The sequence below is a fragment of the Vombatus ursinus genome, unplaced genomic scaffold (assembly GCF_900497805.2).
Source record: "Vombatus ursinus unplaced genomic scaffold, bare-nosed wombat genome assembly UNPS02014792.1, whole genome shotgun sequence".
Lineage (NCBI taxonomy): Eukaryota > Metazoa > Chordata > Mammalia > Diprotodontia > Vombatidae > Vombatus > Vombatus ursinus.
This window is the reverse complement of record NW_020954570.1, coordinates 767,059-792,015: the sequence shown is the minus strand read 5'-3', so window position 1 is coordinate 792,015 and position 24,957 is coordinate 767,059. Positions and strand designations below refer to the sequence as shown.

Genomic DNA, 24,957 nt, shown 5'->3' with positions numbered 1-24,957 from the left:
CTAATGGGAAAATCAATGTACAAAGCAAACAGACTGATTCCTTAAAACGATGGTATCACATTTAGGACTACAGCACTTAGCCAGAAATTGAAGAACAATGCCATAAAAAGAATTTTAACTATCTCTTATTGTTTTCAAAAGCAGTGGCTGTCAACTTGCCAACAAGCGATGCATATTGACTTTTCTATTTTGTTTGTTTAAAAAAAAAGTAATTGACCAAAGTCAAACCTTTCCTTAGAAATAGATTTTCTTTCTAAATAGAGCATAAACACTACTGCATGTAAAAATATGTAATAGGGAAAGGAGGAGGAGAGAAGAGGCTAAGCACAAATGAAGAGGTAGGAATCATGAAATATTCAAAAACGTTTTAAAATAGTTTACTTTCAAGAGCTACTGAAAAATTTTTTTTTTAAACTTTCCTTGAGAAACCACAACTCCCTCTCTTGTTGCCTGGAAATGATGATTCCAGAGGCAGTAAAAAGTGTTTTCTTCAAGTCATGGGATTCTTACAAGGAAGACATTGAATTGAAGGTGAACTCTAACTGGCTGCTTTATAGTGTATCAGGAATAACACCAAATGATGGATCTAATACCACTCTCACTAAATACTTCAATGATCAGTTATTTCTCCTGAATGGATAATTCCTTCACCCACACGGAACAAAACACTTCCACGGGCATTTTTGTTGGGCAGAATGGATCTTGAGAGTGGTTTTTTTTTCAAACTTCTGCATTTCAGAAATTGGGATGGATTAAATATTTCCAGAGAAGTAAAAATAACTGGTGTGTCTGAAGTTCATTTTATTTCCTCTTGTCGAGTGACAGACTGCTCCTCCGTAACCCTTATTTTTGCCAAATTCTATTTTTTTACTGGTTGCAGTGGTGGTGATGAGAGGGGGTTATTTGTTTTTTTGATGATTTACTGATGCTTTTTTTAAAAATATCACTAGCATTCCTTAACCCTCATAGACCCCTCTCATATAACAAAGATATATATATATATATATATATACACATATGTTATAATTCTAATACTCTTGAGAGAAATATGCAAATATTTCAAGAGCTGTTGATACATATTTTTATTATTCTATTTCTTTTTACAGAAATATATATATATACACATATGTATATACACACATTTCTGTTGTAGCCAAAAATACACTTAGCAGCCTCTGAGTGTAGTCATTGCCTGGCCTATACTAGAAGTCTTCAAGCTTCATAGATGCTGCCAGAATTTTTGCCGTGGCTTTCAAAAACCCACATTCCCTGTAATGCTACAATGAGGCAATAGAATAGCATTTAAGTGGAAAAATTTTACTATGGGCTTACAAAATGTGAAAATAATCATTTTTATCTCCACATTTATTGATTTATTCTAAATATGATTAACATTCTGCTTTCCTTAGCTGCAGAAGATCAAAGACTCAGAAAGAACAACATCCATGTGTTCCTTTTATTTTATTACATTTCATGTTTTGTAAATTACTTAAATAAGACAGACACATTTAATATAGTCTTTGGGTTTTATCAGTCCAGATGCCACCTCATGCATGAAGCTTTTCTGATGCCTTCAGACAATGGGAAACTCTTTCTCCTCAAATTCTCTATAACAACACAACATAACTTCAGTGGTGTCAAACTCAAATAGAGATGGATCCTAAGGCCACATGCTGACTTAGAAAACTACAAGTCAACATTATCTATGTTGTATGGTATTTTTATCATTTCGTCAAACGTTTCCCAATTATATTTTAATCTGGTTCAGGTCAAATTTGGATTTTTGCAAGTACGACCTTTAGAAGATATTCCTTTGCTTTATCTCATTCCACTCAATGCGTGTGTAAGTATATACATATATATTTCTGTAAAGAGAAATAGAATAATAGAAATATATGTATCAGGGCAGCTAGGTGATGCAGTGGATAGAGCACTAGCCCTGGAGTCAGGAGAAACTGAGTTCAAATCCGGCCTCAGACACATAACACTCACTAGCTGTGTGACTCTGGGCAAGTCACTTAACCCCAATTGCCTCACCAAAAAAGAAATATATGTATCAACAGTTCTTGAAAGAGATATGTAAATATTTCTTTCAAGAGAATTAGAATAATGGAAATATATATATATATATATTTCTTTGTTATATGGGAGGGGTCTATGAGGGTAACAGCAGCATGTTTATTTGAGTATGTTGGTCCCCAACCCTCTCACAACAGTAAATTGTTAGTTGCTTTAGGGAAGTAAATACGATATGTTTAGATCCCCGGTGCCTAGCAAAGTGCTTTACAAATGAATATGGCAGCATTGTGTTTGTAAAATTAATGATAAAGATAACTTACATTTATATGGTACATTATGATTCAAAAATGCTTTTCTAATGGTTAGCATACATGTTGTTATATCCACTTTATAGCAGAGAAAATAGAGGTTCTATGAAGTTAAATGACTTATCTATGTTCACAGAACTAGTAAATATCAGAGCTGGAATGTGAACCCAAGCCTCCTGATTCCAAGTCTAGCATTATTTTGATAAAAGCACAGAAGATTTTTTGAACTGATAACCCTATAGGCATGTAACAGGAAGTGGTAAAGAGAAACCAGCCAGGGATTCAGTCTTCAGAAGCTAAATGCCACAGGTTCACATTCATTCAATAAATATTTATTAAATGCATTCTTAAAGAGGCAGCAACTTGTAATGGACAGAGGACTAGCCATACAGTCAAAAAGACCTGGGTTCAAGTCCTGCCTCTGAGATATACAGATTGTTTGATTATGTACAAGTAACTTAAACTCTCAATGTCCCAAGCTACTTTTTGAAACTGTTACAGATGAGTTTCAAACAGTAGAGGGAGTCTCCACACAAGGAATTCCCTAAACCAGAGGTTCTTAAAATGTGGTCCTGAGACCCCTGAGGATTCTGAAGAAATTTTCATGGGATCTCTGAAGTCAAAACTATTTTCCCAATTATACTAAAATGTTTTACTTTCTAACATGGTAAATATTGATAAATAACCCACATAAAGAAAAAGCTCTTTGATGGGTCCTCAATAATTTTTATGAATGCAAAGGGGTCTAGAGACCAAAAAGTTTGATAACCATGGTTCTAAACCAATGAAATCCAAATCCAGGCCCTAATTCAATTTTCTTAATCAAGAACATTGAAATCTTTGCTTCATACAAGGCTCAAGCAAGGAAATTTCAAAATAAATTATATATAACAATACACTTTGCATAATAACAAAAATTTTCAATATTGGACATTATTAACATCAACAATATTTTTAAATGTATGCCTCTTTGAATTGGAGAGTACAGATAACAAATCCAGTGGGAGAGCTATAAGTGAAAGCTTTTCAAAAGAGTTTTTTTTAAATGCAAATATTGCCCTACTAAATGAGTATGTAGGCATAAAAGAAATAAATTGCAGCTGGCATATGAACCTTAAATTGAAGTTTCCATCTTAGGCACTTAAAATTTCATAAATATCACAGCATTAGCCTGACTTTTCTGTATTTTGCTGCTATAATACTCAGAAATGTAATCTCCTAGAAAAATGGCAATTCAAGACTTCGACAAAAATGATTCATGATTTTATTTTACCAGGAAGTCACATTTGCCATTTAACTTTTCCCCATATTTTGGAGCCGTTATGTGATTTATTTCTGAGGAGAGTCTATTCAGTATTTTATCCAGCTGCAGTCTATATAACATAGAGCAACTCTGTGAAAAAAAAATTTTTTTGCATTATTTGAAATAAAGAAAATAGTGTTACTTATAATTAAATGAGCTGCTTGTGGAAATCATTTAGCCTATCTTCTTTGGCAAAACTTAAATATCTTATTCCTCTATAATAAACATCTTAATGCAAACATGTCCAAAAAGGAACTCACTATCTTTCCCCCTTACCCTTCCCCCTCCCTCCTTCTTTCTGTATTATTGTAAAGGGCAACATCATTCTCCCAGTTGCTCAGGCTCACAATCTAAGATTCACTGTGGATTCCTTATTCTCTCATTCCCCCATATCCAAGCTGTTACCAAGGACTGTTGATTTCCTTAGCAATATCTCTCAAATATGCCCCCTTTTCCCCTCTGACACTGCCACCACTCTGGGGCAGGCCCTCATCACCTCATGCCTGTCACTCTTCCAATAGCAGCTGGTCAGTCTGCCTGGCTCAAGTCTCTCCCCACTTTAATCCATCCTCTATTGTCACCAAATTGAATCTCTTAAAGAGCATGTCCAACCACGTCACTCTCCTATTCAATAAACATAGGGCACCACACCCTTAACTATGGGTACTCTGCCAGATGGAATATAAATTTTGATTGCTGAAACCTTGCAAGGTAACTTGGGGTTTACGGGCTTGATCTTTCTTAAGGATCATGCCTTAAACCCAAACCACTCTGGATCTCCTTCACTGGCCAACAATGGGTCCCAACCCATTTGGTCATTGTTTGGCTCTTATGGCTCAAAATAGCGATCGTTTCAGTTTTGGCCAGAAACCCTGACGGTTTTGCCCTCCCAAAATGATTTTTTTTTGATTAGGTAAAAGAGGCTATTCTTTGCCTCATTTCTTACCTAGCCTTAATCACCAAATGGGCATTGCCTCAGTCAAACTCAGACCTGAGAAAGACTTTAACTTCAAAAGACCAAGGTCTCTCCATCCAGGGCCATCGCCAGTTGTCCTGATCTGTATCTTGCCACTGAGCACAGGAGGCTCTGGGAGAGAAAGAGTGAAACTGATCACTTTGCACAGCCCTCCCTCACTTAAATCCAATTCACTTGCAAGGCATGGAATCACCTTCATGCTGTCATGGTCCTCTTCTAGAAAGAAGGACAGACAATAACAATAACCCAGTCCCACCCAACCCTGCTTTCCAGTCTTCTTACACCTTAATCCCCACCACATAGTCTTGATATGGTGACACTGGCCTATTTCTGTAATGCTCTTCCTCCTCATCCCTGCCTATAGTTTTCCTTGTTTTCCTTTTACATCCCAACTAAAATCACATCTTCCTGCTGAGAAACAATCTTAGCAACACAATGATTCAAGACAAGTACAAAGGACTCATGAAGGAAAATGTTATCCTTATCCACGTAAAAAAAAAACAAAAAACTGATGGACTCTGCAGATAGAAGCATATTTTTTTTCACTTTATTGTTTCTCAAGTTTTTTTTAAATCTATTTTTTCTTTCACAACTGTGACTAATATAGATTTTTTAAACATGAAAAATTATTAAACTTAAAAAACAAAGTAAAATATAAAAAATAAAATAAATAAAATCCCATCTTCCATAGGAAACCTTTCCTAAACCCACTTAATTCTACTGCCTTCCTTCTCTTTTAATTATTTCCTGTTTATCCTGTATATAGCTCATTTGTATATAATTTCTGTTATCTCTATTAGATTATAACCTCCTTGTGGGCAGGGACTGTCTTTTTGCCTCTTTTTGTACCTCCAGCACATAGCACAGTACCTAGCACATAGCAGGCACTTAATAAATCTTTACTGATTGATATGCAAACATTATTTTACCATTAGAGGGAAATAGACTATGATTTTCAATTTCATATATAAAAAATATCTTATTACAGCACAGCCAGATGCCTTTATTTAGCATGTAAGTGACCCAGTTGTCAAACTCAGATCTTTTTAACAGGATGTCCCAACAGTCAGTAAAGTTCTAATCTTTAATAACTTCAAAAACATAAATGCTACAAGCTTAACAAAAATCAAATGAGCTCTTTGAGAGCAGGTACTGCTCTCGATTTTTTTTTTTTGGAGAGGGGGTTTTTCTTTATATTCCTAGTACTTAGCACAGTGTCTGCCACATAGGTGCTTAATAATGCTTGTAGAATTGATTCCAGGGCCTAACACAGTACTTCCTTGCACGTTGTAGGAATTTAATAAATGTTTGATGGATTAAATCAGGAGGAAAAAATTTAAATACTATGTGAAGTCCTAACCTGGAAGAGTTGTTACCATCTGAACTGCTAAGCCTCAGTTCTAGACTGAACTCTGTCACCAGCACTGTAACCTTGAGCAAGTCACATATCTTCTCTGTACCTCAAGTTTACCATTAGTCAAATGAACGCTTTTGTAAAGATCAAATGAAATAAATGAGAAAGTGCTTTGAAAAACTTTAAACATTAAGATATATTATATTAATATTACTGCTATCAACAAAAATGAACATTAAATAATTTGCTTCCATTGTCTCTCTTCAATGAAAGGATTTTACTAGAGAGCAGGCATGGGGAACCTGTGCCCTCAAGGCCACATGTAGTTAAGCAAGATTAATGCTAAAGCAACGGTTCTTAACCTTAGGTCCATGAACCTTAATTTTTTTTCAGTTCATTTCAATAGAATTGCTTTCCTTTGTAACCCTATGTATTTTATTTTGTTATTCAAAAACATTCTTATGGGAAGCAGTTCATAGGTTTCACCAGATGACCATAGGAATCCATGACAATTAGATAACGATGCCATATGAAGACATGCTGAAAGAACTGAGGATGTTTCACCTGGAGGAAAGAATATTTAGATATTTAGGGGAGAAATAATAGCACCCTCCCTCCACAGTCTTATGGAAGGGATCAGACTTGTTCTGCTTGGTCCCAACTCAATTCAAGAAATATTTTTGTTGACCTACAACTGTGCTAAGAATGCAGACACAAAAAAGAAATAGTCCCTGCCTCAGGAAGATTGTATTCTGCAATACAGAATAAAATAATAAATATTAAAACCAGGAGAAATGAGTACAAGTTGGAGTGAAGCAGATTGAAACTCAGAATAAACAAAGATATCATCACAACTGGTGCTTTTCCAGAGTCAAAACTGGTAATTCTGGCACCTGGGACAAACTTCCTCCCCATTTATGTATATTTACACAGAAGGATATGTACATACATAGGACTATATGGGCATAGTAGTCACTTCTGCTATAATATGATATACGTATTCCCAAAGAACTGAGTTCCACCAAATTGCACAATAAAAACCACAGAGCTTATGGGAAGAATGGGGTTAGGGAAATAACACTCAAAAACTTCATAGTTTATTTTCTATCAGCCACTCTGCTTGGCTTCCACTTCACAGAACATCATGCCTCCCTGAGGATAAGTAGATCATTTGAAATTTCATCACTATGCAGAATGACTCAGCTTTTGATTCTCAACTCCTTCAGTTACCTTTCCCCCAGAATGGAAGGCTGGGTAGAAGGGCAATTAATTTCTTTCAAAGTTATCCTTCATAGAGGGCTCAGAACTTTCCAGATAATTCTCCATTTTCCATCAGCAGCTCTGCTTGGTGTCCCCTCCATGAAACATCATACCCTCACCCTGGGTACTGCCGTGTAACCTGCATTTTCAGATTCCTTTTGTCTGTTGTCTTCCGCCATTAGACTGTAAGCTCCTTGAGAGCGAAATTGTCTTTTTTTAAATTTGTATCCCTAGTGGTTAGCACAGTGCCTGGCATATAGTAGGCACTTAATAAATGTTTGTTGAATTGAATTCAATTGAAATAGTGGCACATAAAACAAAGACAGGAACCTAATGAAAACCAAGTTTGTTGTTGTTTAGTCACGCCCAACTCTTCGCGACCACATTTGGGTTTTCTTGGCAAAGATTCTGGAGTGATTTGCTATTTCCTTCTCCAGCTCATTTTAGAAATGAGAAAATGGAGGCAAATAGGGTTAAGTGACTTGCCCACAGTCATATAGTTAGTAAGTGTCTGAGGCCAGATTTGAACTCAGAAAAATGAGTCTTCCAGATTCCAGGCCTGGCACTCTATCCATTGCATCACCTAGCTGCCCAATAAAAACAGTTTATACACGTTAAATGGTTTAAAAATAAATACTACAATAAAGAGTGGTGCTTCTAAAGCCTCAAATTATTGCTGAGCTGGTGCTCTCAGGGTCCCAAGGGCCTCAGGCTAGCCTCTGTGGGTCATGGAGTGTGTGGGCATGGACCAGTACTCCTCTTCCCATAGCTCCCATTGCACCAGAAGATACACCACAAATATGGCACATTACCTAGAATAATTTCTCAGGGGTTCTTATGGAAGGGAGGTGTCAGAAGGGTTGCAGTCTGTGAGTTACTGTGAAGTGGCACAGTTTTGCTCATTCTCAAATAAGCAAATGGGAAATTAGATTCTGCTCAGATTGTACCCTAATATATCAATTCCAATGTGTACATATACATACATACATATAAGAAGAACCTATGACTGCCATATAGATGCTACTACATGCTACACTTTATAGATTTTGTATATTTAGAGCTAGAGGAGATTCTAGAGAATACCTAGTTGAAACTCTTAATTTTAGAGACATAAGCTTTCCTATCACTGACTGAGTTCTGTCTTCAAGTCCAAATCCAAATACTCCATTTGGGAAAAGGTGAGAAGAGAAGAATACTATCATTTGATAGCCTGGGTAAGTTATACTTAATTTAAAAGATTATCAATTTAATTACAAAACATTATTTTCTTTTGGCCACATGAAAATCTAGTCATAAAACTGCCTCTCACATAACATGAAGTTCAAGAATAAAAAAGGAAATGTTTGATGTTAAGCCACAGTTAAATAATCATTTTTTTCTTAAAACAAAAAGCTTAATACTACTTTAAAAAATTATGATGATGACATTTATAAACTCTCTAAGTATTTATATAAGAGCATAAGCTCCTTGAGGGCAGATATTGTTTTGTTTTTGTCTCTTTTCTCAGAGCCTAGCACAATGCTCTACACATAGGTGGTCCTTAATATATATTTGCCAAATTGAATTGAGAAGTAGTGTGATGAAATGGATAGAGGACTAAATGGGGATTCAGGAAGACCTTGGTTCAAATCAGCTCTCAAGCACATTAGCTATGTATGAAGCAATCTCTTAAACCGCTCTGTGCCTCAGTTTCCTCGCCTATAAAAAGGGGGGTGGGTGGGATTGATCATCTCTAAGGATCCTTCCAACTCCAAACCAATGATTCTATAAAACATGCTTAACCTCAATTTGTGGGAAAATTCTAAAAAGTAATATGAAATGGATTATTAATTGAAATCTAGAAAAGGAAGTGATGATCGGTCACAAAAATCCAGCATGGTTTCAGCAAGTCCAGGTGATGTCATAATAACTTTATCAATAATAATAATAATAATAATATTTACATAGTGCATTAAAGTCTGTAAAGCAGTTACTAGACTAATAAATGAAAACAATCTTATAGATAGTTTACTTGGTTGTTAGCATAGCTCTTGATAAGACTTCCTGTGCTATTCTTTTTTTTTGTTTTTGTTTTTGTTTTTAGTGAGGCAATCGGGGTTAAGTGACTTGCCCAGGGTCACACAGCTAGTACGTGTCAAGTATTTGGTCTGAGGCTGGATTTGAACTCAGGTCCTCCTGACTTCAGGGCGGTGCTCTGTCCACTGTGCCACTTAGCTGCCCCATTCCTGTGCTATTCTTAAGGAAAGAAGGAGACTAGTAGGCTAGTCAGTAATATAATTAATTTTATTCAGAAATGGTTGAATGCTCAGACTCAAAGAATAGTCATTAATGGTTCCATGTTCAGTTTAGAAAACCTTTGATCTAGTACCCCAGGGATCTGTGCTTGACATTGCACTGTTTAGGATTTTTTGTCAATGTGTGGATAAAGGTATAGATGACATTCATATCAGATTTCAAGATGACATAAAACCAGGAGGGATATAACAAATGATGTTAGAGTCAGATTTCAAAATGAACCTGACATACTAAAACACTGGACTGAGTCTAGTAAGATAAAATTTAATAGAGATACTGGTAAAATCTTATTCCTGGGTTCAAAAAAAGGTCAACTTTACAAATCCAATATGGAGGAGGTAGGGATGGGAAGCATGACTTAATAATGATTCATTTGGAAACAATTTGGGAGTTTTAGTGTACTACATGCTCAATATGAGTCAACGATAGGATATGACTATAAAAAAAAAAGTTAAAGTAATAGCAGGCTGTATTAAGAGAGGTAATAGTGCCCAGGAATCAAGAAGTGATATTACTTCTGACACAGACCACGTATTAACTACTATGATCAGTTCTGGGCCTCATGGTAGTGGAAGTACATTGACAAGTTGGATGATATCCAGAGAAGGACTTTGAATGAATGCTGTCTGAGGTTCAGCTGAAAGAAACGGAGATGCTCAGTCTGGATAAGAGAAGTTTTAGGTGGAACATGATTGCTGGTATCATCAGAAAGACTGTCATATGGGAGAGGTTTAGACTTAGGAATATAAAATTGTAGAACTGTTAGGGTGAATGTCTCACGGTCTCATGAGAGCTCTGTTGAGGGAACTTTCCCATGGGAGTTCTAGCTTCTATCAGTAGAAGCTGAGGGTCACAACATAGTTGCATGGCAAAAATAAGGAAGTCTCCCAGGACCTCTCCTTTGCTGACATGCAGCTCCCATGGTTGGTTTGGCTCTCCTCTCACTGGGAGATGAGTCCTGACACGAGCTCCAGCAGACCTGATGATTGGCTATCACAGGGGGATCATGCTTTGAACATGCATCACTAGGGCCATAAAAGTCAGCTAACTGCACTCAATAAACGGAGCTTCTGCCACCTTGCTGTCTCCCACCTCATCCATGCATCTCGGGGTTACAGAGCATTGAGCTGGTCTCATGTTCATCACTGCAGCGGCCGCATCATAGAACTAGAGCTGGAAGGGAATTTAGAAGCAATCTAGTGCAACTCTCTCGTTTTACAGATGAGGAAATTGAGATTAAGTTGTTTGCTTAAGGTCACACAGGTAGTAAGTAAAAGGGTCTGCATTTGAACTCAGATACTGTTAGTCCAAGTTCAGTAATCTTAAAATCCCAAAAAGCAGAACTGGAGAGACACATGGAAGTATCAAAAAGGAGCAGTTAGGCTTGATGGCAAATAAGGCTTGCTAACAATTTCTAATTTTACAAAGTAGGTTGTGCTGCCATAGTGAGATGGCAGGTTCTCCTTCATTGGCCATCTTTAAGCAAAGATTGGACAACCTTCAGGTTTAATTTGGTTTCCACCCATGGTCATTTAAACTTTATCTAAAACAGCTAGTCTTCATGTTGCTTTCACTCTTAGCCAATCTGTTTAGCCAAAAACCCTGAGGGCCTTCCCCTCTCAGATTGATTTTTTTTAAACTCGGTAAAAGAGACCATTCTCTGTCTCATTTCTTACCTAGCCCTAATCACTCAATGGGTAGTGCCTCAGTCAAACTGAAACCTGTTAAAGACCTTAGCTTAAAAGAGCCAAGATCTCCCACTGCATCCAAGGCCATCTCCAGTCATCCTGATCTGTATCTTGCCACTGGACCCAGATGACTCCAGAGAAGATAGTGAGGCTGGTGACTTTGCACAGCCCTCCCTCACATAAATCCAATTCTTTTGCATGTCATGGCATCACCTTCCTGATGTCATGGTCCTCTTAGAGAACAAAGGATAAAGAACAACAATGACGACAATAAATAGCTAGTATCAATTCAGCTTACAATAGAATAGTTTTGTTGCTACCTGTCTGCTACCTGATTTCACTAATTTTTCTCTTTTCTAATATACTATAGCATTTACAACCTATATCTAAAATTGTTTCCTCAATTTTATATTTTTCATATGTGAGTTTTCCCCCTACATACACACATAGCTCACTGTTTCCTCTCTAACCTCTCTAATACCCCTCTAAAACCTGTATCATCTAATATTGTGTATTACAGTTAACGGTATTTGTGTCCTAACATCTCTCTGGGCTGTAAGTTCCCAAGAAGCTTATTCATTGAAAGTCTGAATCTCCCTCAGGGCTTACCACCTATTTTATAAATCACTCAGCACAGTGCCTGGCACAGAGTAAGTGCTTAATAAATTATTATTAATTGACTGATTTGCTTTACCTAACAATACTAATTTATTACAAAGAAGGATTCAATTGGGAGTAGGGAGTCATTGGGAAATGACAGTCATTGGGAAATTGTTTTGTTTTGTTTTTTATGGGCATTGATAAAGCATTTTTAAAGTGAATGTGGGGTAAAAGGATACTTCTTTCTTGGATAAAAGAAAAAAGGATCATAGGATCATGAAGAAGAAGAAAAGTTTAAGTAGAGAAGCTGGAAGCTGAACGAATTTATGTGGGATGGCTTTGATATTCTAGTTGAAAAAGGAAGCAAGACTATCATTTGTATAAAGGTTGGGTTGGGAGCTTTATGACAGTGGGAAAGTTTTGAAATAGTACCTATGGGAAACTGGGTAGGGACCAAAGGGATGAAGACAAGTTTCATCAAACAGCCATAATGGCCCAGCAGAAAGAGAAAGATAGCAAGGATGTGTAGTAGACATAATCTGTACAATGTTATAACTTTCTCCATCAAGGCTGGGCAGCCTAGGAATGGAAATGAGGGTAGGGAAAGACTCCGATGTAGATAAATAGGATTGAGAATTGACAAACAGTTTAAGGAATGTCAGGAGGTTGAAGGATTCTAGCATTCTAGTAGGATCATCATTTAAATGATTGATTATGGAGTCCAGGCTGGATAAGGAGTTAGGTAAGGACAAAATAGGCTTTGCAATCTGAGAACAGCGAGGAATGGAGTTGTCTGAGATAATAATATTGGCCAAAAAACAGGGCTAATAGAAGTGAGAGAGGTGTATAGATGAAATAATAAAAGACATTGGTCAGCTATGGAAACTCACAAATCCAAAAGTAAGCAATTCCAAGTAATGATGAAGTTTGACCCATGACTGTGATGGATGGCCACATGAAGGTTTTCAGGATTAAAAATGCCACGTAATTACAATTCCAAAATTTGAGAAAGGCCATCAATATTCACACTGAGGTTGTCTGGAATGGCTAGTTTATCACTGTTACTAATCTAGGGCATTGTAGTATTAATAACTATAAAACACATAATACCTATAACTATAATTTGTATAATCCCTTATAATACTGATAAATCCTATAATACATGAAAATCTCATGCCAACTATAATTTTTGTATAAACTAGCAATCAACAATTTTGAATTCAAGAATTTGTCTTAATATTTTTTAGTTTCCAAACGAAGTGCTGAATTAGGATCTGCAAGGGACCATACAACATTCTCAGTTCCCAGGATGTCAAAACTGTAGCTAAGGTAGAGAAAGTTATGATTCTGTATTTTCTCTAACCTTTTTTTTTTTGGTACCTAGTCTCTTACTAAATCAGGAACCAAAAATCAAGCAGGTACATAAGCTCTATGTTTCAATTTCTCAACAAAGGATAATAAAGGATAAAGGAAGATTTGGGACTGATTAATTTGATTACTTTAAAATTATTTTCTTACTTTTACTTGTATCATTATGAAAATGACTATATTCAAAATAATGCGTTGATATGAATAAACTATAGTTTTGTCTACTATGTTAGACAGATACGGCTTTCATAAAATAAAAAGAAAATCCAATTCTACCAGAAAATTAAGTAATAATACATGTTCAAAGCACCAAAACACTATAATAATGTTCGTCTTTTATTCCTAGTTGTCATAGAGAAGGGATTATACATGAAGCCTCACCGTGAATAGATAGTGTTGAAATAAATATAAGACAATCTGTGTTCTTTCTCCTCTTGACTGCCATTCACTAGCTTTGTGACCTTGGACAAGTTACTTAATGTCTTTGGGCCTCAGTAATAAATGTAAACGGAATAAATTATTTCTAAGATTCCTTCAAGCTCTTATATTTTATTCTATTAATTCACAATATAATGTCTGTTATTGTTTCATCATTTCAGTTGTGTCTGACTCTTCATGACCCCATTTGGGGTTTTCTTGACAAAGATACAGGAGTGGTTTGCCATTTCCTTCTCCAGCTCATTTTACAGATGAGGAAACTGAGGTAAACAGGGTGAAGTGACTTGCTCAGAGTCACACTGCTAGTAACTGTTTGAGTCCAGATTTGAACTCAGGTCTTCCTGATGCCAGACCTAGCACTCTATTTATCAACTGTACTACCTAGCTGTCCCTAAATTATAGTTATTAAGATATTAAATTATTCATGCTTCTACATATTATGATTTAAATCAATATAACATAAAATTTAAGAACTCTATTCTGTTCAACATTTTTATCAATGACTAAAATGATGACAAAAATGATATGTTTATAAATTTGCATAAGACATGAAAGTAGGAAGTATCCATTGGATGGCACAATATGACTGTAGGCTAATGGTCCAAATTTAGCAGGCTGTAGTTTAATGCGGATAAATAAAAAGTCTAATACTAAAGTTCAAAAATTTAACTATACAAGTAGAGGATCAAAAATATGTAGCTAGTCAACAGTTCAAGTGAAGAAGATGTGAGCACTTTAGTAGACTAGAAGTTTCAATGAGTAAACAGTATGCTATGTAAGCCCCAGAAGCTACTGGGAGTTTAGGCTACATTAATGGTACTCAGAAGCAGCAGGTTAATAGTCACACTACTCTGCTTTGGCCAAAGAATATCTGGAGTTTTACATCATATTCTGGGAACCACATTTTAGGAAGGAAAGTGACAAACTGGGCGAGGCAGTTCACCATGTTTGATCATGACAAAATCATTACATGATCATAAGAGAAACTATATATATATATATATGAAGCACTTTGTGTAACCTAAATCAGTATATACATGTTAGCTATTATGATATAAATGGATTAGCCAAAGAAATCTGGGGTGCTTAAACTGAAGAAGAATATGGTGGAGGCGGGATAAGATTGTTATCTTTAAATATATGAAGTACTTTCATTTTAAGGAATTGTACTATATGATTTCTGAGGCCTTTTTTCCCTTGAAATTCTATGATCCCATTAATTCATTATTGAAGAGCTCTGTTAGGAAGCTTTCTAAACTGAGCTTAAGTGTTCTCTTTCCTGTGACGTATTGGTTTTTATTCTACCCTATGGGGTCAAATAACAATTTTATTACTAGCCCTCTAAAGTTGTTTCCTTGCTGATACAGCCTATGCATCATGGTTTTATTTGGAATATGAAATATTATTTTAGAATATTTTGTTAATAAGGCAGTATGATAGAGTATAAAACACACTGGATTTGGAATCAGAGGACTCGTGTTACCTTGGGCACAATTCATGACCTTTCTGGGACTCATTTACCTTATCAATAAAGACTAGGTGACTTTTTACATCCTATCCAGCTCTAAATCTATGACCCTATGATCCTATGAAGAGATTTCATGAGCAAGTTGATCCATCCTGTAGATACTATCCAGAACCTTCAATGTCATTATAACATTAAAGATTCAATTTTAATGTTGTTTGGGATTCTGCTCAAAGTAAAGCAATGAGCAAAGTAGAGACAATGGTGGCCTAGTGCTAAGCCTAAAAAAATATCATTCCATTCTGAAACACTCTAACCTAAATTCTTTGAACTGGTGAAGTAATGTCCCTCCTTTACACACTACAAACTGTGTAAGTGAAAAAGAAGAGAGGTTACACGGTGACAAGAAGGTGCTTTTCATCCATTACACTACTGATGCAGAAATCATAGATAATGTTGTGAGTGTGGTGACAGTAATAGGAACAATGAAGTTGGCAATTTTCTTGTGGGTTGAGAAAATTACTAGGGAGATGGCTGAATCGATCCAATTCAGTTCTTAAATTTACAGAAAAGAATAGATATTATAGTCAGTCAGTCAATACACATTTATACTCTCCATGATGTTTTATAGTCTCACGTGTTTCATTTCACCTTTTTGAGACTGAAGAAACATCCAAGAAACAGTTCCTCATGGACTTTTTTAAGATAGTAAGTTCCATATCTATTGTTTGACCACCCTTTGTTCCATGCCATCTAAAACACATCCTCATTACTTTTGTTTATAATGACATCCACGTCATCAAGAAGACCCTAAATTCACCCTACAAGGGTTCCAGATAGCAGAGATTTTATTTACCACAGTTTAAAGTTTATTTTGGATATCAAATCCTAAATCATGGAATCTCAGAATTTAAAGGGACTTCAGATCCTATCTAATCCAACCCATATCTGAATGAGACTTCTCCCTATGACATTCCTAAGACGTGGTCATTCATTCCTTACTTGAAGACTTCAAATTAAGGGGAGACCACAACTTCCCCTTTTGAATAGCTATAATTATTATAATTATTATTTCCTTACAACAAAATAAAATCTGCCTTTCTAAAACTTCTACTTTTCACTGTACCAAATTCTCTCTAGAACCAAGCAAAACAAATCTAATCCCTTTTCTACCTAATATTGTTGTTCAGTTGTGCCCAACTCTTCATGACTCCATTTTGGGGTTTTCTTGGCAAAGATACTGGAATGATTTGCCATTTCCTTCTCCAGCTCATTTTCAGATGAAGAAACTGAGGCAAACATGGTTAAGTGACGTACTCAGAGTCAGGCTAGTAAGTGTCTAAAGCTGGATTTGAACTCACTAAGAGGAGTCTTCCTGACTCCAGGCCCAGCATCCAACCACTATACCACCTAGCTGCCCCTTCTTATATAACGGGCATTCAACTACTATGTTCTCCTTACACTTTACTCCCCAACATGTACTCTTCATTCTAGTGACACTAACCTCCTAGCTGTTCCACAAACTCGATGCTCCACCTTCCAGCTCCAGGCATTTTCTCTGGCTGTGCTCCATACCTGGAATTCTCTTCTTCCCCCACTATAACTAGTGACCTCCCTGGCTTCCTTTAACTCCCAACTAAAAGCCCACCTCCTACAGGAAACCTTCCCTAACCCCTCTTAATTCCAGTGCCTTCCCTCTGTTAATTACATCCTATTTATCCTGTACGTAGGTTCTTTTGTATACTGTATATTTGTTTTCATGTTGTTTCCCCTCCCCCATTAGATTATAACCTCCTTGAAGGCAGGGACTGAATGTAGCATATGAATAATTTTTCATGCAAATTATAAATGTCATTAAGGGGTATTAGAATGTATAGGTTGCATTCATATTAATAGGTGCTACCAACAACTTTGAGATGCAATGTGAAGTTATGACTACGTTCTGGCTTACACTCAAATCCCGCCTCTGATGCTTACTAGCTGTGTGACAATGAGTAAGTTATTTAACCTCTCTGAGCTTCTGGAAACTCTCTGAGACACATCTTAAGTTCAGAATGAATTGTAATATATACATAGTTTACCAATGAAATTGATATACTGACTTATAAGTATATATTTTCCCAAGAAAACAGACTTAGAAGCATCATAATTCTGGACTTTTAAAATTGAAGAGTAAGTCTGTTTTATTTTAATACTGTCTGATAAGAATGTGCAAATGCAATGATTCTTGACAGAAAAAGAGAATTAGTGCAAATATATTTAATGTGGTAAAGAATTCATCACAAAATATGTTTATTAGGTTTATATTTATTTTTGTCTCTATTGTCTCTCTGACAAAATACAAACTATTTAGACTAACATTGACAAATCTCCACAATCAACATCCTATCTACTTTTTCCCTCAGTTTTACTTCATACCTTGCCTCCTTTTGCCTGAAGCTGGTCACGTTCCTGTTTCACATATGCAACATTCTGTTCTCTTTCACTCTCCATGCCTTTACACAAGAGGTCACCTTTACACGTGACGTGCTCCTCTCTCACTCCTGCCTTGTAAAAGCCCTACCTTCCATCAATCCACATAGTGCCATCTCCTATAGGAAGCTTTTCCTGACACCTCCAATTATTGACACTATTTTACTCTTAGATTTACTTTGTTTTAATTTGCATGTAATTTGCATCAAATAAGTTATGAACGTGTTGTATCTCCCCCCTTCCCCACCTCTAGAAATCAGAGACTGCTTCATTTTGTTTTCTGTACCCCCCACAGCTAGCATACCACCTTACATACTGTTGTTCTGCCTTTTCATGACCCCAGAAACCATAGCACACCAATACTGTCCAAGGGATTTTTTCAACACAGATACTGGAGTGGTTTGTCATTTCCTTCTCCAGTGGATTAAGGCAAACAGAGGGCAAGTTACTTGCCCAGGGTCACACAGTAAGTACGTATCTGAGGCCAGGTTTGAACTCAGGTCTTTCTGACTCCAGACCCACCACTCTATCCACTGAGTCATCTAGCCCCCTCCACAGGGCCTATAGGGTCACAAGGGTCAGATATGACTGAACAACCTGCACTTAGTAGATGCTTAATTGTTGAATGGTTGATTGAACTGGATTCAATAAAAAACTTGTTTTTGAAGATCACAACTAAATTAATGGGTTCTGAATTAATGACAAATCTCATTTTCTTAATAAACCTAAATACTTGATTCTGACTTTTGAAAAACTTCAGCAAATATGGATGCACATACTTTTTTCATAAAATATAAGACTTTTTTTTCAGTTTTTGGTTAGTTGAACATAAAACTTTATTTTGAGTCCACAATATCACATAACAGGGTACCCTTCCCCCCAAAGGCATAATCATGGAAGGACAAAGAACGATTTTATTATTTTTTATTCAGAATTCTTCTTTAAGATTCCTGGTAATTCATTCATTCACTGATCTACTCATTAAGTTGGCTAAACAAGAGGAGATTTGAAGTCTGTGTTGTAAGAGTAGCAACCATTTTTATAACTTTTCAAGAAGCATAGGACTATTAACATTTAGAAGTGAATTAATATCCTTAAAGATAGTACTCATCCTATTACCTAAAGAAAAGTTCAAGGTTGAATTCTTCAACAGACAGTAAGAGGCAGACAGTCTCGTGAATCTGAAATGTATATAAATGAAATAAATAGAAAATAGAAAAATGCCAAGTAGCTCAAAATAAGTGGCAACTCTTTGGTTGTAGGGATAATGTACTGTTAATTTTTTTTTTCTCTGCTCTCTCCCTACAATGCCTCATATTGTCTTTATTGCATATAGCAGGCACTTAATGTGGAAGGAAGACAAGAAGAGAGGAAGACATAAAGGCAGGAAGGAATGAAGGAGAGAAAGAAAGGAGGGAGGCAGATACACAGATTTCCTAAAAATGTTATCTTATTTCTGTGATTAATCAAACAAAAACATCATTTTTAAGCCAAACTATGAACACCTACAGATTTTTATTAAAAATTTTAAATGAAGCTTTAAAAAAATGAAAAGAGATTGACTATTTCCTTCCTTGGGACCTTCTACTAGAAACTCCTAATTCACAGACTACCTGTTACATGTATTTTTAATCTAATGAAAAGAGGATAATGCCTATCAGGAAAAGCAAATCTCTCATTCTCTGTGGTTAGTATCCTTAAGTTTCTATGATAGAAAGTTCGTCTTATTTGCAAGAAAGATAGTGGAATGGAAATTTTCTTTTTAAATATAAGCATTTACTCATTTGAGTCAATTTCAATTAATTTTATATAAAGAAAACAGTTAAACTATATTGTATAATTTTGAATGGTCACATGAAAGTCATCCAATTGTCAATACAATCTAGCAAATTTGGTGTATAGACTCAGATGCTAGCACATAGCAAAAGTCTTCCAAGGGCTCTGGGAAGAAATAAACAACAGATTTTTCTGAAAGCAGAAAGGCAACCTTTGCCCTCTTCTAGTACAGGTTCTGAACTTCTTTGGCAGCTAAGATAGATACATCAATAGCAAGAGACTTTTTATTCCCTAGCCTTCTCAGTTTGGGGTATTATATTTTCTGTAGCTTTAAGAGCTGACTGGGCATCTAGATGCAGGTTTTGCATATCTCATTAATATAGTAAGGAAGGATATGGGATTGGACATACAATTTTCTTTTACAATTAGTCATGGAAAATTCATTATATCAATAGTCATATTTCCAAAACTGTCCAGAAAAAAAGGTACTTTGTAAAATTTTAAGTATGATTCTTTATATTCCCATGAAAATAATAAGGTAGAGTTCACATTATTTGTACTTTGCATTTCTCTGAAGTCCTTTATTATCTCTTTCCTGTTTCTCATTCAAAATTAATTTAACATACTTTTATTATATACTACTATGAACTGAAAAGAAAAAAAAACTTTCATAAATGTAGTTGTTAAAGCAAACCAGAATAAGGTACAAAAATGGGAGGAGGGATCAAAAGACCAAGTGTTAGTTTTCTCAAATATAGAAGAGATAACTTTCCTACCCCCAGCCCTTTTACTCACTAGGAACTTGAGTTCAAACCCTGCCTCAGACACTTACTTTCTGTGAAACTATGGACAATGTTACTTAACTTCTGTCTGTCACAGTTTCCTTACTTGTAACCTGGGGATAATTATAGTTCCTACCTCAAAAGGTTTGTTGTTAAGATAAAATGAAATAATATTTATAAAGCATTTCTCAAATGCTTTCTATTATTGTTATTAATGAATATATGTTTGAAAAAAATGAAAGAAGGAAATTTAAAGATGTTCCCCTTGCTCTAAGGGAATTTCAGTACACTATGTCTATTAAAAGAAATGACTCTTCTGAGGTGGCAACTCTCACTTGCCTAGGAAAATGTTTTTGAATATAAAAGTAATGCAACATAGCTATAAACTTTACTCAATATCTTATTATAAAATTCCATTTTCAGAATCTCATTAAAATAATACTCAAATAGATATTATAAATCAAGGATCAGATTCTGAAAACCTTCACACAGAACACTCACATATATGTCTATGAACAAATTTGAATTCATATTATCTATTACTATTATTTTAAATATGTATATAAGTGGAAGAATCTTTAACCTAACCATCTCTTTTCTCAACACAGCTCTTCATGTAAGTATAACATCAAGTAAGTTCTTGAATTAAGGATCAAGAAACCTGCTGAATGAATATACATATACAATATACATAATCTACAAGCTCAAAAAAATCAAATGCCATTTTAAATGTTCCCCTTTCTAATGGTTACTCTTGAACTAAATATGATTGACTATAGTGATAAGAATTGGATCTGTGATTTTTAACCCAAGTGAGGAAGATACCTCTATCAATGCTGATACCTCCTCTGCAATGTATAGTCTTAAAAGCATTGCCTAGAGCAGAGATGTCAAACTCAAGGCCAGAACCTGTAATATTCTGTCAGCTAGTACCAACGTGAAATTCTAATGAACATTTTAGTGCTTTTAAGTGGAGTCAAAGAGGTCCAGAAATCTTTTTTCAGGTTCAATATCCAATGCAAAACAAACAAATCTATACCAGAAAAACATGCTCTACTCTCTATGATTAAATTATCAGATGAATCACTAGATGATGACAAACTGCCTTTTTTAAGGATTCCCAGAATCTGAGTGTCATAAACAAAGTTATTTAGTCAACAAGAACTAAATAAAAGGAATAGAAAACAGGTGGCCATGTTAAGCTCACTGAGGAGAACACAGTTTAATACATTCCAGTTGGGTCCTATACCAGTTCCTGTTTAAAATGTTTTACTTTGAAAAAAAGTAATCTTTAAGGCTATTTGGTTTTAATTGCTCACCCTGGGTAGATGTTGTCATCTCTTTCTGGTCTTTTCCGAGTTTCAAGTCACCTAAACAGACAAGACCAAATCAGTTGGTTAGAGAACAACGTTTATTCAGTCATTAATCTGTCCCGAGTTTTTTACCCCTTAGGTTTATGATATGGCCAAATACTTATACTAGAGGACAAAGAGACTTTTCTTAACATTTCTTGTATTAATTTTTGAAAACTCTTTCATGGGGGAGGGGGATATCATATTATATGGTTTCATGGGTTGAAATGGTCAAAATGTTCATCTATAGTGTCCTGCCTTCTGGTGATGTACTTCTTTGTATTTAACATGACTGGTCCTTAGACAAAACAAAACAAAACAAAAAACACACCACATTTTGTTGTTGGGACTGTATCTGAAGACTTTCTAGCTGGTAGATTCTCCCAGGGCTCACACTCTCCTTGTCATAGGTTTTGAGAACCAAGAGTCAACTCCATGCTATGATGAGTTATCGGAGTAGGATAACTTCTTTATTTTGCTTCAGAAAAAGCACCCTCGCTATGACTTAGAAACTTAGTTAAAGCACAGATGATACAGATCATCCAGGAATGGATCTAATCAGAAAAGAAAGTGGACCTGTTATATAACAAGAACCAATGTAGCTAATAGTGGCAGTGCGGATATGACTCAAGAACTGGAAAGCAAGGGTAGGCTGGGGAAAGGAGGGTGGTGCACGAGCATGGCTGGAACAATCAGCATGGTGTAGTGAGCCACGCAAGACATAAATCGAAGAGAGTATGGGAAAATGCCTGCCTGTGGGGGTCAGGTCACCCTCCAGGATGAATCTCATTTTGTGTGAGCCTAAAGCAGGACCCCTTTGTTAGAAGGAGACACACTGGGGCTCCAGGAAACCATAAGTATTATAGATATTATATAAGCTCTATAATTGTTATAGAGCTCAAGAGTCATTGTGGGATAGTAGTAGAAGGATGGCTTTACAAATAAGCAGCCCTGGTGTCAAATCCTTTCTCTGACACATATTTCCTATATAGTTTTGTGACCAGAGGCAAATCACTTACCTTCCCAATACCCTCTCACGCGATATTGCCTGTGAGTTGCCATACAGTGCATAGCAAGGTGCCTGGCACACAGTAGGTACTTAATAAATGCTTATTGATTTGACTTGCACATATGAAGGGAGGATCCATTCAGAGACTTCCTCAAACTGATGAAACTGAAGGTTTTGACCCTCACACTTACATACTATCCAGATACAACCTCCCTCACTTGGTTCATTTTTTCCCTCTACAAATATGAAAAGTTTATAAAGACTATTTTTCCTATGTAGACTCATAATACATACTGCCCTATACATGATGCCCTAATTCTGAATTGTAACATCTCTTTATGCAATAAACAAAGTAAAATGTTATGTACATTCTGTTTTCTAGGGAGATCAAATAGCTTTTACTGCTATAACTATTATTTTCCCTTCCCCACAACTCCCACCCAAATTCTGCCTCCCCTGCCTTTTTTAATGCTTTTATGCAATAAAATTTTAGTCATTTATCCTCAATTTTAAACATTCCATAAAAATCTATGCCATATCCTACAGAAGCATTTGTGGATGAGTTTAAATGATTCTAGCCATTTATGTTAAAATCCACAGTAAGACCCTCTCATTTTGATGCACACTTAGAGATTCTAGTGTACTTTCCTTTGTACTTCAGTTAGAGCAGAAATGAAAGGATATGGAACTCAGCCTTTTTAATGTATAAAATTAAGGCTGTCTTTCTCTAACTCCCTCTTCTCAATTCTCCCCTTAAAATCACCCCAACATTATTCATCCTCCTTTCTTCCTTTGCTCCAGTCTCTGAATAAGAAGTGGCCCTTCTACTTGCCAAACCCTCTACTTAATCCCTTGAATCTATTCGCACCCATCTCCTCCAAAAGCTTGCCCCTTCAAGGATCATCTCCTGCCTTCATAATTTCCAATTTCTCCTTATCCTCTGACTTGTGGCTGTCTACAGACATACCCAGATCTCCATCATCCTTAAAAAGCCTTTACTTGATGTTACCGTGCCCCTGAGCAATCATGCTCCAACTTTCTGTTTAATAACCAAATTCCTAAAGAAAACTGTCTACATTTATTGCCTCCAGTTTTTTTTAACCTCCAAACTCACCTTTCAACGCCTTGCACTCCAACGTTCATCTCTATTACTTAACTAAAATTGTTCACTTCAAAGTCCCCAATGATTTCTTTTTTTTTGCTAAATGTTTATCTTTGCTGATCTCTATGAACATCTCCTCCTTTGGGATATGCTCTCCTCCCTGGGTTTGTGTGATACTGCTCTCTTCTTGTACCTCTTGTTCTTTGCAGGATTATCATCCATGTCCTTACTTTTATATATGAATGTTCTTAGTCTTCTCCTCTCTTTCTATGCTGTCTGTCTTAGTAACTTCACCAACTCCCCTGGGTTCAATGATCATCTCTGCAGATAGTTCTCAAATCTACATATCCAGCCCAATAGATCTCCTGCTCTAATTTTTTGTTGAGTATCTCCCCTTAGATATCCCATAGATACCTCAAACATTTCCAAAAAGGAACTCATTCTCTTCTGTCTTAGACTTGCCCCTCCTCCAAACTTCCCACTATCTGTTGAAGGCAACAATTCTTTCAATCATCCAGTAGCTCAACATGGAAACCATGTTTGATTCACTAATCTCATTAAGATCTCATTACCAATAAGTTTTCCAAGTCTTATCAATTATATCTCCCTAATGTTTCTATCTGTCCCTTTCTCTCCATTCACACAACCGCCATACTTTGCTAAGTTAGCCCCCCCATCACCTCTGACCTATTTTAATAGCCTCTTAATTGGTCTCCCCGTCCCTAAACTCTCCCTTTTCCACAAGGTCAAAGGATATTTTAAGTTACAAAACAGACTGCCATTCCCCTACTCTAGAAACTTCAGTGACTCCCTATTGCTTCTATGAAAAAATACAAATGCCTCTATTTGTCAGTTGGAATCTTTCCCATCCTGGCTCCAACTGTTTTCCAGTTTGATTATGCATTACTCTATTTCATGAACTCTATATTCCCTCCACCCAATATTTCATTTCCCAACTCCATATCTTTGTACAGGCTGTGCCCATGACTGGAATGTTCTTTTTCTTTGCCTCTTGGAACCCCTAGCTTCTTCAAAGCTTGACTTTGTTATGTTTGAGTAAAAAAGACTATAATTGTACATATAGTCCTTTAGACTAGCACTTTAATTTTTTAATAGTTCGTTTTTACAAAATGGATAGTGAGGAATATCGAACTGGTTGATGTGTTTAGGATGTGCCCATCCTAAAAGAGAGTTTTTCTGATTCTCAATTATTATACCTCCACCCTGAAATTATTTCACATTTTTATATACATTTTGTATTTACTTATCTGTTTATATGCTGTTTCCTCTAGTAAAATGTAAGCTCCTTGAGGACAGTTACTTTTATTTTTATCTTTGTATCACTAGAGCCTAGAATGGTGTGGTGCCTGGCACTGTATTATTCTAATAG

General features: G+C 36.0%; 1 protein-coding gene across 5 annotated transcripts in view; it reads right to left on the bottom strand.

The window, feature by feature from the left end:
* PAM (peptidylglycine alpha-amidating monooxygenase) overlaps positions 1–24,957 on the bottom strand; it is a 354,803-nt gene that overhangs the window by 281,696 nt on the left and 48,150 nt on the right. For all 5 annotated transcript variants that reach the window (XM_027869176.1, XM_027869178.1, XM_027869179.1 and 2 more), the window contains exon 2: positions 21,424–21,474. The gene's annotated coding sequence lies outside the window, so the exon portion shown is untranslated. The remainder of the gene's footprint in view (positions 1–21,423; positions 21,475–24,957) is intronic.